An 8,546-nucleotide genomic window follows, 5' to 3' on the forward strand; every position below is an offset into this window, starting at 1 on the left:
GAGCAGATGAGGGCTGGCGTAGGTGGATAGCTAATGTTTTTAGCATAGCTCTGTCGAGGTCCCGTAGCTAAGTTAGCTTCAATGGCGTCGTTAGCAACAGCATTGCTAGGCTTCGCCAGGTTGGACAGCATTAACCGTGTGGTTACAGGTCCAGTGTTTGGTAGTATTTATTGTTGATCTTCTGTCTATCCTTCCAGTCAGGGGCTTATTTATTTTGTTTCTATCTGCATTTAAGCACGATGCTATCACGTTAGCTCCGTAGCTAAAGTGCTTCGCCGATGTATTGTCGTGGAGATAAAAGTCACTGTGAATGTCCATTTCGCGTTCTCAACTCATTTTCAAGAGGATATAGTACCCGAGGTGGTTTAAAATACAAATCTGTGATCCACAATAGAAAAAGGAGAAAGTGTGGAATCCAATGAGCCCTTGTACCTAAGTATAGAGCGTTTTCTATTCGGGCTCCAATACTATGGAATGCCCTCCCGGTAAAAGTTAGAGATGCTACCTCAGTAGAAGCATTTAAGTCTCATCTTAAAACTCATTTGTATACTCTAGCCTTTAAATAGACTCCCTTTTTAGACCAGTTGATCTGCCGTTTCTTTTCTTTTCTTTTCTACTCTGCTCCGGGGTGGACCGCTAGCCTGTCCATCAGATGGGGACATCTCTACGCTGCTGACCCGTCTCCGCTCGGGATGGTTCCCGCTGGCCCCACCATGGACTGGACTTTCGCTGATGTGTTGGACTTTCACAATATTATGTCAGACCCACTCGACACCGAGGATGTCTTTGTGGCTTGTACAGCCCTTTGAGACACTTGTGATTTAGGGCTATATAAATAAACATCGATTGATTGATTGATTGAAGTTACGGTTAGAGCGAAAAAAGATACGTCCTGCACTGCACTCTAGTCCTTCACTCTCACGTTCCTCATCCACGAATCTTTCATCCTCGCTCAAATTAATGGGGTAATCGTCGCTTTCTCGGTCCGAATCGCTCTCGCTGCTGGTGTAAACAATGGGGAAATGTGAGGAGCCCTTCAACCTGCGACGTCACGCTACTTCCGGTACAGGCAAGGCTTTTTTTATCAGCGACCAAAAGTTGCGATCTTTATCGTCGATGTTCTCTACTAAATCCGTTCAGCAAAAATATGGCAATATCGCCAAATGATCAAGTATGACACAGAATGGATCTGCTATCCCCGTTTAAATAAGAACATTTCATTTCAGTAGGCCTTTAATTTGATAACATGATAACGGAAGTGAACCGTGTCTTAAAGGGGAACTGGATGATGATGATCATGAAAGACATGGCAACGGATTTTTTTTTTTAATGCATTCTAACTCGTAAATAAAAGTCTGCTTACAACAGACCCAATAGGAGGTCCTCTATTCCACCCATAAAACCCAATAAATAAACATCTAAAAATCCCCAACAATACTCAATTTACATTTTGTGACTTGAATATTGACAGTGTTAGTGATAATGTTATAAGCGCTATTGTTTACTGTCATGAAGTCTGCAGTGAGTAATCAGTGATGTTGAAATAAATGCTTAAAATGAACAAAATAAGTAAATATTAAATGTTATGAATGTGCCTGTTACTACATTACATATATACTTACATCATGTATATAAAACCTTAATGGAGGTGTTTGGATGGTTTCAAAGGCTTTATGGGAAGTATAGAGTGACTCCCATAGGCTCCATTGTAAGCTGACATTTGATCGCATTTATTTAATATTTAGAATGTAGGCAGTGGTGCAAAGCACGTCGCCACTGGACTCTAGAGCAGTGGAGACACCTCTGGAGTGACGAATCACGCTTTTCCATCTGGCAATCTGATGGACGAGTCTGGGTTTGGAGGTTGCCAGGAGAACGGTACATTTCAGACTGCATTGTGCCGAGTGTGGAATTTGGTGGAGGAGGAATTATGGTGTGAGGTGGTTTTTCAGGAGTTGGGCTCGGCCCCTCAGTTCCAGTGAAAGGAACTTTGAATGCTCCAGGATACCAAAACATTTTGGACAATTCCATGCTCCCAACCTTGTGAGAACAGTTTGGAGCGGGCCCCTTCCTCTTCCAAAATGACTGTGCACCAGCACACAAAGCAAGACCTGACCTGAACCCGATAAAACACCTTTGGGATGAATTAGAACGGAGACTGAGAGCCAGGCCTTCTCGACCAACATCAGTGTGTGACCTCACCAATGCGCTTTTGGAAGAATGGTCGAAAATTCCTATAGACACGCTCCGCAACCTTGTGGACAGCCTTCCCAGAAGAGTTGAAGCTGTAATAGCTGAAAAAGGTGGACCGACATCATATTGAACCCTATGGGTTAGGAATGGGATGGTACTTAAAGTTCATATGTGAGTCTAGGCAGGTGGCCAAATACCTATGGCAATATTTTGTACTTTCTCACATGTATACACACAGACACCACGGTTCAACCACGTTCATGGTGGAAGTAATTTATTTTTATGCAGTTGCACAACCGAGCTCTCTTTCTCTTTCTCTCTCATACACATACACTAATACATTTAAATAAAGTTCAGTGTTCATTGTTGTTCATCATTCGCCACAAAAAAAAAAAAGCACAGAAGAGCTACATTTGAAGAAGAGAGGTAAGACAAAAGTAGTGAACAGAAGGAAAAAATTGTAAATACAGTGATAACGTCGGACAAGTAGAAATGCACTGTTTAATCAGCACCTGCAGTGTGCCAACTCGTCCAAAAGAGAGCGCCATAGCCCAAATAACACCATCTGTTTAAGTTAGCTTCTGCACATGACAAGGTAAAGAATTCTGCCATCTTGATTTTACAAGGAAAATTTCCATATATATGTGAATGTCAATTACTTACTGAACATGTTCTAAAGTATTGATTAACATACTATGTTAACCACCCAGAGGCCATAATATTGATGACCATGTCAATTAAACTACGGTGGCCTGGAAGTGTAAAACAGTAACATTTCATCTAACAAATTACAATTACAGAAAACACCAAAAACATTAGACGAAACAGTTTAAAATGTCATTAACAGGAACATGAATGTCCAAAATCACAGATTGGCAGCTAAATCAGCCAATTATTTTGTCCACTTCCACTGAATATTTACTTTCTCATCCATGCAGGCTCTGTGGACATAAACAAAATGACAAAATTTCGCTGCTGACCTGGAATTGTTTTACATTTCCTTTGCGGTTTCTGTTGTTGTTTCGGCTTTTGTTTTTTGTGTTTTATGAAATTGTGAAGTGTTTTTTTAATTTTTTTTTCTGAAAATTGTAATCTGTTTTGTCTTTTATTAATTGTGTTTTCTGAGATTGTAATTTGTTTCATGAAATGAAAGTGGTTTGCACGTCCAGGCCACAGTATGAAACACTTCCGTGTTTATATACATTTTTTTTTAAAATTGTAATACCGGAATGAACGCTATCTCAGTAGAAGATAATCTTATTTAATCCTATAATTAATATGTGTTTCATAATTACACATGTGCCCTTCAGTTTAGTGTGTAAAAATGAATGTACGTACATTAGTACCCCCTTATTTTATTGGGAACATTCTCAAAATCCGCACATTGATATAATTAATGAATAAAATGTTTTTTTCCCCGCCCATGCGTTGTTGCAAGACGGACTCATAATAGCGAGGCACAAAAGAAACAAGCTGGTGAAACATGGTCAGTATATCCATCCATCCATTTTCTACCGCTTATTCCCTTCGGGGTCGCGGGGGGCGCTGGAGCCTATCTCAGCTACAATCGGGCGGAATAGTTCTTAAAAATATTTCGTATTACATTTCATGTTTTGCAATTATAAACAAATGTACGTTTAAATAATACTTCACGTGTTCTCCCTATGTCGTGTATATACATGAAATGTCGGTATGTAATGCAATGTAGTAATTTGTGTGTCACTCCTTAACTTTGGACCATGCCTACTACTTCCTGTGGCAGTGAGAGAGAAGGAAGTGCCACAATGCTGACAAATTTTGTGTTGTTTTCATTTAAAGGTTTATTGCATTATTCTTCCTGGTTACGTTTTGCGCACTGTAGAGATAAGACCCCTTAAAAACTGTATTAAGGCCGTTTATTAAAGGCCTACTGAAATTTTTTATTTTTATTTAAACGGGAATAGCAGATCCATTCTATGTGTCATACTTGATCATTTCGCGATATTGCCATATTTTTGCTGAAAGGATTTAGTAGAGAGAATCGACGATAAAGTTCGCAACTTTTGCTCGCTGATAAAAAAAAGCCTTGCCTGTACCGGAAGTAGCGTGACGTCACAGGAGCTAGTATTCCTCACAATTCCCCGTTGTTTACAATGGAGCGAGAGAGATTCGGACCGAGAAAGTGACGATTACCCCATTGATTTGAGCGAGGATGAAAGATTCGTAGATGAGGAACGTTACAGTGAAGGACTTGAGAGGCAGTGATGGACGTATCTTTTTTCGCTCTGACCGTAACTTAGGTACAAGCTGGCTCATTGGATTCCACACTCTCTCCTTTTTCTATTGTAGATCACAGATTTGTATTTTAAACCACCTCAGATACTATATCCTCTTGAAAATGAGAGTCGAGAACGCGAAATGGACATTCACAGTGACTGAACATGTAAATACACGATTAATAATATTCAGCTTTGCGAAGCTAAAAAAAAATAGAAGCTAACCTAGCAACGTAGCCAACGTGATAGCATAGCAGTCTCAAATGCAGATAGAAACTAAATTAAAAAAAAACCCTGACTGGATGGATAGACAGAAGATCAAAAATACTATTAAACCATGTACATGTAACTACACGGTTAAAAATTCTCAGCCTGGTAAGGCTTAACTATGCTGTTGCTAACGACGCTAAGGCTAATTTAGCAACTTAGCAACCGGACCTCACAGAACTATGTACTCTCTCCTTTTTTCTATTGTGGATCACGGATTTGTATTTTAAACCACCTCGGATACTATATCCTCTTGAAAATGAGAGTCGAGCACGCGAAATGGACATTTAAAGTGACTTTTATCTCCAAGACAATACATCGGTGACACACTTAGCTACTGAGCTAACGTGATAGCATCGTTCTCAAATGAAGATAGAAACAAAATAAATAAACCCCTGACTGGAAGGATAGACAGAAGACCAACAATACTATTAAACCATGTACATGTAACTACACGGTTAAAAATTCTCAGCCTGGTAAGGCTTAAAAATGCTGTTGCTAATGACGCTAAGGCTTATTTAGCAACTTAGCAACCGGACCTCACAGAACTATGATAAAACATTAGCGCTCCACCTACGCCAGCCAGCCCTCATCTTCCCATCAACAGCCGTGCTCACCTGCATTCCAGCGATCAACGGCGCGACGAAGGACTTCATCCGTGGGTTTGGCGGCAAGCATCGGCTAGGCGTAGTAAGTAGTCCTTGTTGTGTTGCTGTAAGTATTGTACTTAGCCGCTAAGACACCGATCGATCCCACCTACAATGTTGTTCTTTGCAGCCTCCATTGTTCATTAAACAAATTGCAAAAGATTCACCAACACAGATGTCCAGAATACTGTGGAATTTTGTCGAAGAAAACAAGAGGCTTTTCTATCGGGTCCGATGGGGTCCAACCACTTCTGTTGCTTTTGTGATGTCACGCGCATAAATCATATCCAAAGGAGTTTTTCAACCGGAAGTGTGGCAGGAATTTTAAAATTGCACTTTATAAGTTAACCCGGCCGTATTGGCATGTGTTGCAATGTTAAGATTTCATCATTGATATATAAACTATCAGACTGCGTGGTCGGTAGTAGTGGGTTTCAGTAGGCCTTTAAGTCACCGCTGGTAAATACTGCCACCTGCTGGAAGTTAAACCTTGAAGTGACTAACTACTGACATACTTATCGTGACGTGGCAAGTACAGCAATTTTATTGCCGTTATTGTGTTTTATATTGTTATATTTATTTACATCTTAATCTAAGTTTAACATATTTTTGACGTGATTCAAATACACATGTATGTTAGCAACATGTTGCTGAGATAATGGTCCACAAACTCACTATCATACTTGCCAACCTTGAGACCTCCGATTTCGGGAGATGGGAGCCGTGGTCGGGGGCGTGTTTAAGGGCGGGGGGTTTGGTTTGGGGCGTGGTTAAGAGGGGAGGAGTATATTTACAGCTAGAATTCACCAAGTCAAGTATTTCATATATATATATATATATATATATATATATCCTGAAAATATGCAAACAAAACTGTGTTTAGATAATTGATACTTCAAACTTGCATAAATAAATCTTAAGGGATATAACATAACTTGGCTTCTGAGATCTTCAAAATGTAATGAATAAAATGCTAAAGTTGTTGATAAACAAGCAATTATTGTAATAATTAAATATGGTAATTTTAAATGAATTATTATGATCATTTAAAATTAATTATTTCAAATATATTTACTTTAATGTATAATTCTATGTGTTGTGTTCATTCAAGTTAATCTTAAATACTGTTCTTATACTTGAATGCCTATTGGTAATGTGTTCTACTGTCTTACTCAGGCTATTTACGTTGTGCCTTTTGATACCTTGAAGCCACCGTAGTTGGGCTGGGCCTTTTGAGGAAGTGACTGAAATAAAGGAGAGTGCTGTTGTGAAGTTGAGCGAGGCTGTTGTGTCTGTTATTTGAACATAACATTTGGCGAACGAGGATGGCTGACACACCTATATTCTCCCTGCCACCTCCGGACCCGTTTCTACCCCTCCCGGGCGATCCTGTCATTCCCTGGAATCAGTGGAAATCGTCTTTTGAGACGTATCTTTTGGCCACAGGTTTGGACAATGCCACTAGCGCGAGGAAGCGCGCCATTCTCCTACACCTGCTTGGAGCGGAGGGGAACAGAATTTTCAATTCTCTCAGCGGTACGCTGGACACTTATGATGCAGTCATAACAGCTTTGAGCGGACATTTTGTAAAATCACAGAATATCCTACTCCGCCGGTTGGAGTTCAGACGAAGATGTCAGCGCCCGGGTGAGTCTGCCAGGCAGTATGTAGCAGATTTAAGAGCCCTATCACAGAACTGTAATTTCGGCAACCTCACTGATGAACTCATTCGAGACCAGCTCATTGAGAAAACGTCTAATCCCAGAGTGCAGGAGGAGTTGTTACTCAAGGATGCAACTTTGACACTTGATGACGCACTAATAATCGCAATACAAGTGGAATCGGCTACTGAATGTGCGGCCAAAATTGCGGAAAATAAGCCTCATAGGCCTACCCCTGTTATTGAACAGTCAGTGCAACAGCTATCAACCTCAGACCCTGATGCTGCTATACAGGTAGCGCGTCCCCAGCCAACACGTCAACAGAGACGGTGTGGGAATTGTGGCTCCAACCGCCATGCAACAAGGGCCCAGGACTGCCCTGCTAGGGGCCAAACTTGTCGCCGTTGTCAGAAGCCTAACCACTTTGCCAGGTGGTGCCGGTCCGCTCTGGCCGATTACCCTGATGCACAGTCACATGACCCGGCGGTGCCTGTGCGCACTGTAGGCCCCCACTCAGCGACTTTCTCGAGGTGCCCTGTTTACCTGGATGACTGCTGTGTCCCTCTCCTCCTCGACACTGGGGCCAAAGTGTCACTACTGAATGTCGACACCTGCAACCTGCTCTTCCCGAACAGACAGCTACAGCCCCCGTCCACTGCCCTCTGTGGCTACGGCCGCAGCAAAATCGATGTCGTCGGCCTTCTCTACCTCCCGGTTCGCTACACCTCTACAGCTGTGGACCGTTTCCCGTTCCACATCACGCGCCGCGGCGAGAACATCATGGGCCTCGACCTCTTCACTAGCCTGGGTTTTACCCTGCAGGACAACAGCGGTATGCGGATTCTACACGTAGCGTCTCCGAGGCAACACGACCAGCCGGAGCTGTTTAACGGCCTGGGCTGCCTCAGCTCATTTACACACAAGCCACTCCTGGACCACAGCGTGCCTCCCGTGGTCCAGCCCCTTCGCCGTGTTCCCCTGGCTTTGCGGGACGGCGTTACGCAGGAGCTTCAACGCCTCCAGGCTGGTGGAATCATAGAGCCCATCGACGCTTCCCCATGGGTGTCCAACATTGTCATCGCCAAGAAGAAGTCGGGCGGACTGAGAGTCTGCGTCGACCTCCGCCAAGTGAACAAGGCAGTGGTGCCTGACAAATATCCTCTTCCTACGACGGAGGAACTCACTACACACTTCCACGGCTCCCGAGTTTTCAGTAAATTGGACTTGCGCCAGGGCTATTTACAAGTCCCTTTACATAAGGAGAGTAGGGACTTGACAGCGTTTATCACCCACACTGGCCTGTACCGCTACACGAGGATGCCTTTTGGGCTCAATTCAGCGCCGAGTTGTTTCCAGAAAATCATGTCCACAATCCTCGCTAGCTGCACTGGGACTGTGGCGTATCTGGATGATATTGTGGTGCATGGGCCAGATGCTGCCACACACGATGCCCGCCTGGAACAGGTTTTCACCGCACTCAAGCGCCACCATGCCACGCTGAACACAGAGAAGTGTGTTTTCGC

This window comes from Entelurus aequoreus, linkage group LG09, assembly GCF_033978785.1.
Source record: "Entelurus aequoreus isolate RoL-2023_Sb linkage group LG09, RoL_Eaeq_v1.1, whole genome shotgun sequence".
Classification (NCBI taxonomy): Eukaryota; Metazoa; Chordata; class Actinopteri; order Syngnathiformes; family Syngnathidae; genus Entelurus; species Entelurus aequoreus.